This window comes from Tinamus guttatus, unplaced genomic scaffold (genome assembly GCF_059628265.1).
Source record: "Tinamus guttatus ecotype Peru unplaced genomic scaffold, ASM5962826v1 Tinamus_guttatus_pri_ptg000240l, whole genome shotgun sequence".
NCBI lineage: Eukaryota > Metazoa > Chordata > Aves > Tinamiformes > Tinamidae > Tinamus > Tinamus guttatus.
Genome location: NW_028288774.1, coordinates 11,806,197 through 11,816,056, shown reverse-complemented (window position 1 = coordinate 11,816,056; position 9,860 = coordinate 11,806,197). Strand labels below are relative to the sequence as shown.

The 9,860-nt window shown below is 50.9% G+C and overlaps 1 long non-coding RNA gene across 1 annotated transcript in view; it reads right to left on the bottom strand.

Annotated features, from left to right (window-relative positions):
* LOC148594526 (uncharacterized) overlaps positions 1–9,860 on the bottom strand; it is a 36,185-nt gene that overhangs the window by 17,376 nt on the left and 8,949 nt on the right. The window lies entirely within an intron of this gene.

The window sequence follows — 9,860 nt, the reverse complement described above, 5'->3', positions numbered from 1 at the left end:
ATATACTAATTGTGCCTGAAGTTATAACAACACACTCGAGTATTAGACTGCACTGAGCCTTAGCAATAATCATTTTGTTTTAAAATCATAGGGAGGAATTTTGAATATGGAACTAAATTGCATTTGATTTCAATCAGTATTTAACATTCCTGGAAATGTGTGGTAAAAGACTTGGGGAGTACAGGGGAAAAAATTCAGTGCATTAGATGAACATTTTACTGTCCAAAGGACTGTTGTGTTGCAATCATTGTGGGGGATGATGTTGCTATAGCTTTAAGTTATTGTAGTGATGTCAGGCTATCAAAATGTATCTTAATTTACAGAACTGGGGGAAGAAGAGGAGGATACTAAATTCAATAGTTTTGCCTAGAGACTGTACAGGCAAGGCTGCTATGCACTTCATGTTGCTTTTTCAGGTATCGTGGCAATAAGGCACAGGCCCCTCCTAAAGTACTGGAGGTAAACTAAGTATTCTTTCTTCATGTTGTATTCCCCTTTTCTGTAGCATGGTCCAAAACACAGATTCATTCCTTAAGTTTTGAAACTGATTCATCATGCATTATATTACTATTGGAATCTTTATACTGACTTGTATTTTTAACGAGAATTCATACGACTTGTATCATTGGCATCGATCTAAGATTTGTAGAATAAACCCTACTGAATCCTGATATGAAGTCTTCTCCAGTGCTTAGGCTGTGTATTTTCTGATGTTCCATTAAATCCAAAACAGACTCCATTCAGATCCAAATTGAAAGAGCTGTGTATAGCACTACCTCAGCTGCCCCACCGTGCTCCTGGGGATATATCAGGAGCAGAACAGCCATTGTTAAAATAAACTTTCATTCTGAGGGATTCAGAAGTTGTTATTTTCTGCTATATCAAGAAGCTAAACCATTTTAAGTAGTGGTGTATCTCCCTACCGATCACATGAAAGGCAGTTTAAGTCTCCAAGGATTAGTGCTCTGCTTGCTACGTATATCCACAGAGCAGCTGTTGCTCCAGCAGAGCTGCATTGGCTGTTTGTCGGCCATCCAAATCCTCGCTTTGCTAGCAAAGAAGCCTAGACTAAGGCTGAAGAAAGGCTAATGTAAAGCACATATTAAAACAAGTTTGGCTCCACTTATTTACAGCCTGTGCAGTGCATTAAAGTACGCTTAGACATGCCCCAGCAGCAGGTGGGCCGTTCCCATCTCAAAGGGGCTCTAGCCCAGTCAAGGCAGGGAAACGACATTTCTCCACCACAGCCTCCCCTAGAAGCAGCAGCCTGCACGCTCACAAATGGTGGCTCTCTAGACTGCAAGAGCCAACTGCTCAGTGGGACAAAGCAGCTCTGGGCAGGCCCGGGGCTGCCTTTCCCCTCACACACACTTTAGGGCTCTTTAAGATGTCTTTAAGATGTCTTCCCCCCCCCAAGCAGAGCACTAACTTCAATTTGAACAGCAGTCAGGGCTTACCAGTGATCTAGCCCTGCTCCATCAGATCGGGCAGCTAAGGAGCAATGTAGCCCTGCAGTACAGGTCAAGGCCTCTGGACACCCACCCCAACCTCCCCTCTTTCTTTGGGCACTGCATTTCCTTCAGCTCCTTCCGAGGATGTTGTTTCCCTGTGGGGTACCCAGTCAGTCCTCATCTTGGATGCTGAACGCTAGCCCATTTGCTGCTTTCCTTGGTAACACATAAGCAGAGAATCACGCCAAGGACAGCTCTGTCCACAGTGGAAGACACCCAAAGACAAAAGATGCAGCCAGAGAGGCTGCTCAGCCTGGAGGGGCCCCGTGGCCACAGCGATGGGCAGTGCCCGCTAGAGGGCCCGGCCTGGGGCTGGACGGCACCCACAGAGCAGCACGGTCTGGAGGGCGCAGCGCTGGCGGCCCTGCTCGTGCGCAGTCCCAGTGGGCTCGGAGAGGCTGCTGCGGTTGCAGCCCTGCCTCCCCGGCAACCCAGGGCCTGCTGGCCGCCACCCGGCCCCACAGGCCGCCTCAGCGCCGCTGCCGGGCCGCGCAGCCCCGCAGGAGTTGTGGCAGTGACGCGAAAGGTGACTCAGCGCATGGGCGAGGCTGTGGCTTTTTGCTAGCATTTTCCCGTCTGTACACCCTCAGCGGCTCTATTTCTCACAAGAATGAACATCCCTGTCCTCACCAAAACCCAACAGCCCTCCTCTCACCACTGAAGACTACCTGCCTGGGTCTTCCTTCTAACTAGTGAGGCCGAGCTACACCCCTAAATCCAGCATCTGCATTTCCTCAAAGAAAGCACTGCCCTGGTGATACCCAGGCGCTGGTCTGGCCTGACAACAGCCCCTTTAACAAAGCTGCTCCGTTACTGTCACCCACAGCCCACAAGTCGCACAGATTACACGTGAGCTCTCAGAGGCAGCCTCCTCCCCAGGCCCAGTGGAACCCGCACGCAGTTTCATTTTCTAGAGTGTCTGTGTCCCCAGGCATCTACTTGTTCCCCTTCTTGTTCATCAAAAGGCCACGCTGACAATACATGACTTCATTACAGTATCCCGCACAGCGGAAGCGCCCTCTGCGCACTGCTGCATTAGCCATCTCCACGCACTGCCCTCCTTGCCCAGCCTCCGGTCCTGCCCCTCGTGCTCGCCCACGTGGCTGCCCATTGCTCACCACTGCGCCAGGCGCTGACAGTGCCCAAGCCTGGGCGGCTCAGCTGCCACCACACGGGTGCCCTGTAGGCACCTACGGTCATGCCGTGCCCCTAGCCGGGAGAGGGCTGAGCTGCCCTGTTCTTGGGGATTCCCAAGCTTCAGCTTTTAGAAAAACAGGACCTGCACACTTTTTTTTTTTCCACTTTGGGAATTGGCCAGTGCTCAGCAGAGTTGCAGGGGCAGGAGCTGCCTCCCACGCTGACCTCCAGCGGGGGCTCCTCGCCTCACTGTAGCACAACTCACAGCAGCATGTTCACATCTTCCCTGCCTAAGCTGCAGCTTCTCCACATTCAACTGCTTGGCAGGTCCAGTAAGAGAACATCAATAATTTCATTTGACTTACAATCTGCCCTGTGGTCAGAATCAACAGCTCTGATAGCACAGCCCCATGGCACCCACTTCCCTGTAGGCATTCCTCCCGTGTCCACCTTTTCCCTACTTCTACAGACACAGCACATCCAAGAAGTGAGTGAGCAGCCATCAGGTCACGCGCCTCTGTAGGGATAAGCCTGAGCCCAGCAGAGCCATGGCTCCGTGCTGCCAGCCGCATGCACCAGCTCCCCTGCCAGCCACGAGCCCATCATCATACAAACAGCAGCCACCCGGGATCAGGAGGGACGTGGGATCAGGCTGCTTGTTTTCTCCAGACATGCGGATATCCCAGCCCATGGGTACCAAGCACCTCATTTTGTGACTCCAAGTACATCACTCCACAGCAACGCAGCACAGGTGGCTGGGCGCTCTTCACATGCTCCATGTGGCCATGTTACGTCCCCCAATACGGGCTGCCTCCTCCTGCCCTGCAGCCCTGAGGAGCTCAGGAAACCACATCCTTAAAGCCCTTCTGCCTTCCTAGTCCTTTAGGGGAACAAAGCACTCCATTAAACCAGGCTCATGCTTATGTACACCCTGGCATGACACCAAAGTCAGAAATTTTGGGAATGTGGTGGTTGATATTGTTAAGATGAACAGAGTACCAATCACACCAAGAGCCGGGATAACAAGGAGATGGATGACTGGTTCAAGATGGTGCAATTAAGACTACAGAGATTTCATTAAATAACTTCTGGTAGGGATCCTGGCTTACTCTGGAATTGATCTTCATCAGAATCACACTGGAACTATTGAAAAACTCAGGAGTGAAACACTCTCCTCCGCAGCTCTCTGGTTAACACCAATTTACTGAGACGCCACTTTCCCTGTGCCAGATTCTTCCTCTAGGTCTCCAAGTGGCCCATGCTGTTTTGAGCAGACTTGGAGCGTCCATTCAGGGCTGCAGCCTCGGAAGGGACCCTTGCGGTACAGACACCAGGGCCCAACACTGCTGAACCCTAGGCTCCACATCTTGACCTCCTTCAGCGTGTAAAACCCGGGACAAAGACACTGGGCAGGCAGCTCCCCTGCTACCTGGCGCAGAAGTCAAGGTGACTTAAAGGCATGGTCCTGCCGCACTGAGACTCAGAAATTGTACCTGACAGTGCCCCGAAGGCCAACCAGAAAAAAATCTCTTGCCGCACAGTACTGTTTCTCAGTGATTTTACCACATCACGCCATCTGGGCTCGCAGCCGGGCCCCGCCGCCCTGCAGCTGCTGGCAGTACTCAAGCAGAGAGGAGAGACATGCTGATGAGGCGCTGGCCTACATTTCGGCGACGGCGCATTCCTAGGGGGGCCGGCCGGCACGCAAGCAGGAAGGGTGAGCGTCACTGCCCGGACACGCAGTGCCCAGCCTGCAGCGCATGGGCCCTCACACGCACGGCCCCACTTCAGGAGCCCTCTGTCTTGCTCCTGTCCTACTCACGCTGCTGTTGTGCCAGGAATGCTACATGAAAACACTGTGTTTTCACACTCTGTCCCACAAGAACGGCTCTCCCTCAGGCCCTGCTGAGCTGCCTCTTGCCGTTACATAACGCTGCTCCATGTCTTGTGGGGAAGAAACACCGCCGCGCCAGGGCCCGGCCATGCCATTCACTAGGAAGGCCGCTGGACTGCTTTAGCAGTCACGCTCCTGCCTAAGCCACAGTTATTTTGCTGTTTGTCTCCCCCAGACATGTCTCCCCTTGCAATACTAAGTATGGGCCATTTGAGAGCAGAGTCCAGTACTGTAATCGGACATCTCAAAGCACTCGCCGCAGTGTTACACAACAGCTCTGGGCTCCTGGCCGAACCTGCCTTAGGGTTCTCTTTCCTCTGGGAGCACCGTTTTGAAGGAAATCTGCCAGCTGTTCATGGTTACTGAGCCTTGCTTTGCAACATGAGGCTGGCTCAGAGAAAGCAGCTTCCCCTAATCCAAAGCTAAACCGGCAATGAACTCCAGTCACTGGTGCCTATCAGTCTGCACACCAGTTCGCAGAGGGGACTAGGCCAGGACAGAAGTCAAACCTCCAGCACACTTAGTGTTGTCGTCAGGTCCTCAGCACGGGCTGCTCCCCTCTGCGGATCGCCCCCTCTTTCTTACACAGGGTTTCCTAACGCAGGCAGCCGGTCAGAGCTGCCCGAGCGCGACGCACCTTCAATTCACCGGGCTGACGGGCTCCGAACAAGGCCTGCACATGAACCGCAAGGCTCTGCTGCTCAGCCCGCTTCTGCTTTCGGTTCCCAGCAGCCACGGGGCAAGTTCCTGCCTGCATTTGTTCCTTCAGCAGCACCAGGTGGTACCTGACTGGCTGCAGAAACTCCTTCTTTCACATGAATACACTGGGCGAATACTTCCTACTGCTCTCATTTCCAGATCATCCAGCTCATTAGTGTAACAACAGCTCCTTCCTGTGCGCACAGCTCCCCACCTATCCAGACAGGGTTACAGCCAAGTATTTGTGCACCTAACTCTTGCAAAATACCCTGGGGCCATCCTGCTACTGATTTCACTTGGCAAGAGCCGAGGCCTAACTGGGCAGCACAGGTCCAACCTTGCTAGCTACCCAATTTGTACAAGAGCTTTGTGCAATGGCATGAAGAGCAAAGAAAACAACCAGGGCCAACATTTTAGATATGTCATTTCCCATTAACTGATCACTATCAATCATTCAGAAGGTTTATGCAATCCAAAGATAGTATCCAGGGTCAAAGACAGCCTGGCAGTTGCCCTTAGTCAGCATCAAACTTTTTAAAGAAAAGGGAGGATTACCCAATTCAACCTCTCATTGAGAGCACTCTCCCAAACACACTCCTAAGTCTTCTGCATTATCTGCAAGATGTGATCTAAATAATTCAAAACTTCCTGCACCAAGGCTAGTGACAGGATTTTTTTTTTCCTGCAATAAGGCCCAGAAGGATTGACTATTTAAAAAGCAATTGTTACTGACTTCAGGCCTCTTTGGCCTCTTCAGGCTACTTTGGCTTCTTTAAGGCTCCCTAGGAGGGGGTGGAGGAGAAGAGAGGAAGGGTCAGAGAAAGGTTCCCAAAGGGTAACGCCAGCCTGCCGAGGCTGGGCCCTCCCTGGCCTCAGGGACGATGGCTCCTCCAAAGCCGCATTTCTCCACCTGCGACCCCTGAAGGTGCACACGTCGCTTCCAAGAGATTCACCAGAAATCTCAAGACCACCAAGCCCACCTTCCATTTGCCATGCAAGCATCCCCACGTGCACAGGGGATTCCCTGAGGGCCTCCAAAACCAAAGAGGCTTAAAATCCAGCCAAGGCAACACAAGATTACTTTCAGCTCTTCAATGTGTGATTCAGTGTGGCAGCCCCCTTGGTTAGCCATGGAAAGAGCCCTAGCAGAGCTCCCTTCACCAGATGCAAAGTAACCTGGGTGAATATCTCCTAGAACAGCCCTAATGTTCATTAGATTTACACCTGTTATAGAAGAATTGCAAAGGGAAATAATTTTTAACCTTGCAATAAGTATGTTTGCAACCATTCCATCAGGCGGCACAGAGTCCAACGATTGATATGACTGCAGGGTATGAGTTCTCCCCTCCCGTCCCCATTATTTATTTGCCTGTGATAATAACGAGTTACACACAGCCAGGAAATGGCATCAGCACAAAGTTCAAATTAATTTCCCTATCAGAGTAGTTCCCTTATTAAAACTCTTGTGCAATAGTTCATACAGCAGGTCTTTAATGACATCTTTAGTCCAGCCACAGGACAGTGGCTACAGGCATTTTCAGGCAGTTTCCACAGAACACTGATACTTTCTGAGAAACATGTTCACTCTGGCACTTCTTTACCATCAGATATCAGTGATTAATCTCATCTCACGGAACTAGAAAGTGTTAAAGCCTCAGAAGGATAAAAATCACACCAAAGGCAATTCCTGTTCATTTGGCACACAACTTGACAAACTTCTCAAAGCTGCTTTCTCCAAGGCAAGTCACTTGCATCCTAAGCACTAAAAATGCACCAAACTGTTTCACATATCAGCCAGTAATAAGCATCTACCAACTCTACCAGACACCTACACATAATTTGCCATATGGAACCAGGAGCTTCCTGCTCTGCACAGCGTAAATAAAATAGGGGATTTCAGGTTTCTTGAAAACAAACATCACCTTAAAAAGGGCTACGATTTAGAAGTACCAGCTGTCTACACATGAAACATCCAACTTCCAGCAATCTGGTCTCTGCAAGATACCTTAAACTGTATGTCCAGAACTGAGATGTTAATATCATGAGTTACAGTTTAAATCCCACTACCTTGTCCCTCACTCCCTAAATCCCAACATTACATGCTCAGCAGAACAGTATAGGAAAGGATGAAAGATTTTACACGAGAGTTATGCTATTAATATTATTCAGCGTGCTCCCACCCAAAGGACCTGCACCGACCTTTATGTGGGCAAGAATCATCCCACTTTGTCCTCACCTGCCCTAAAGATTTATTTAGGGCCTTTAATGAATGTTTTGTACAGTACTGTCTGCAGAATGAGACCTTCAATATTTTAAATGTCTAGTGTCTTAAATGGGTAAAAATATAACTGTTCTTTCTTCAGAGGTCAGTCCACAAACCAACCCTATCAAACTAAACCTCTTTCTGAACAAGAAAGAAGCCAGAAGAAACACCAAGCAACTTCTACATGACCCTTCCTGATGTGTAAACCACCCCCTTCAGACAGTTATTACTGCAATTAATACTGATAAAAAAGCATTAGTCACCCCTTGTTTAGTATGTCTATCACATGCTGCTTATATTTTTTCCAAGAGTCAGATACTCTCAATATTCTTACATCCAAGCTTCCTGTTTCTATCTCATCTACAAGCAGAACAGCAGAACCAATTCTGAACCTATTCTGAGCCAGATTTTTCACATGAATGGCACGCTTTTGGGGGAGCAGTAGTGCTCATGACTTATCAACTTCAGAGTGCTTGCTTGCTTGCTTCTCCCATGGGCCCAGTAATGACCTGTGTGGTTGAGCGCTGCGCGTGCCATGAGCTGCCTATCCGACACGCACCTCCCTGGGACGCGCAAGCGGCCGTGCCCACAGCCAGGCACCGAGGCCAACAACGCGGCCTTTGGTGCAGCCCTTGCTCCCAGCCAGCTTCTGCACTGAGGCTTCTGCCTCTCCGCTTCCTTTCAGACTACCAGAGCTGAGCAGCGGCTGTGGCTTCCTTAAAGCTCCACCTTCTGGGGCCCTGGGATTTTGCAAAATGAAAAACAAGACTCAGTACTCATCTGAAAAGAAAAAAAAAAAAATCCTGGCCTGGCTTATAAAAGAGCTTTAAAAGGCAGAAACACAGAAGTACAGAGTCACTTCATGCTTTTTGAACCATTCATGTAATTCTGGGCCCTATTTTGGTGGGCAGGCAAAGGCACACATTTAGTTATGCAACTGGCAGGGCTCTGTACCTGCAGTACCAGAGAGGCGCAGAGGAGGCCTCCTGCTAGCGTGCAGACAGCTCTGCTCTTCAGGAAAAGCCCCAGGGAGGACAGGAAGAGCGCCCGGCTGGCGCAGCTGCTCGCCCCGCAGTGGAGCCACGGCCTCCCGGGCTGCCATGTTGCGCCCCGCTCTCCCCTCCACAGGGCACAGCGCCCTTCTCCCTGCACACCACTGCGGCACACGCATGCTGAGCCCGCGGGCACCAGCCCTCTGCTCCCACATGCAAAGCATGCGTGGTGCTGGTGTGGGGCAGCTCCTCTCCCGCTTGGCTCACCTCACACGTGCGACGTGCAGCGCTGGCTGGCGCCTCACAGCGACAGGCAGCCAGGCCCGGCCTGACACTACCTTGCGGCATCAGCAAATCCTGGACACGTGCCACGAGTTCAGCACAGCAGGAACAGGGAGCCTGAGATGGCCATGCAGTCCCTTGGCGCGAGCAGGGCTTGGCTCCACAGCAGCCGGGGCTTTTCCACAGCCTCTCATGCCCTGGCACTGCTGCACCAGCTGCTGGGCAGCTCCCTGCCTGCCTGCTTCATTCGTGTGGTAACAGGAGCTTGAGGCCATCCAGTAAGTGGTGCTGTGAGCTGAAGAACATGTAAAATCATGTGGTGCCTCCAGGATTTAATAGCTCAGGTCCACACCTGCCACCACTCATGCTTCTGGAAGAACAGAGTCTTAGTATTTGCCTACAAAAGCAGTTCTGAATCATGCTGTGAGCAAAGAGGGGTGCTAGAAATCCCTCTACTTAGTATAAGAGTCTCAGTGGCATAACACATTATGAGATCTGAGCAAACCTGCTGCCACAAAGAGCTGAACCAGGCAAGGCCTGGTACTTCTGACAAAACCGAAAGGCAAGTATAGGCTGACACCGAATTGATCCTCAGTCAGGACCTGTCAGAGAGAGCAGAGTTGGATGTAAATCCCATGAGCTTCCTAGCAAGGTTTGGTTTTGAGCACATAGAGAAACGTTATCTCAAAATATAGACTGCAGATCTGCACCTTTCTGAAGTGCTCGCCAGTCTCCTGAGACCCAAGTCATTTTGCCCAATTCTCCTATCACGTATCTTCTCCTGCTAAGATCCCCCAAACCCAAACCTCAGAGAACACAGTTCTTCACAGAGCTTCAGCTACGAATCTAGGGTCTAGACGCTGGCCATGGAAGAGCTTTGCACTTCAGTCTCCCACCTTGGTGCTGTTCATTGCAACCAGAGACAAAAGCCTTTCCAGAGCACACATCCATATAAAAAACCCCCAAGCCTCAGTACTCTCAGAGCTGGAGCCCAGGATCACCTGACACAGATTCACCACCACGGCTGGCCCAGCAGCGCAGCAGCCCTGCGATGCCGACAGTGTGTGCTGGCTCCCTCTCCT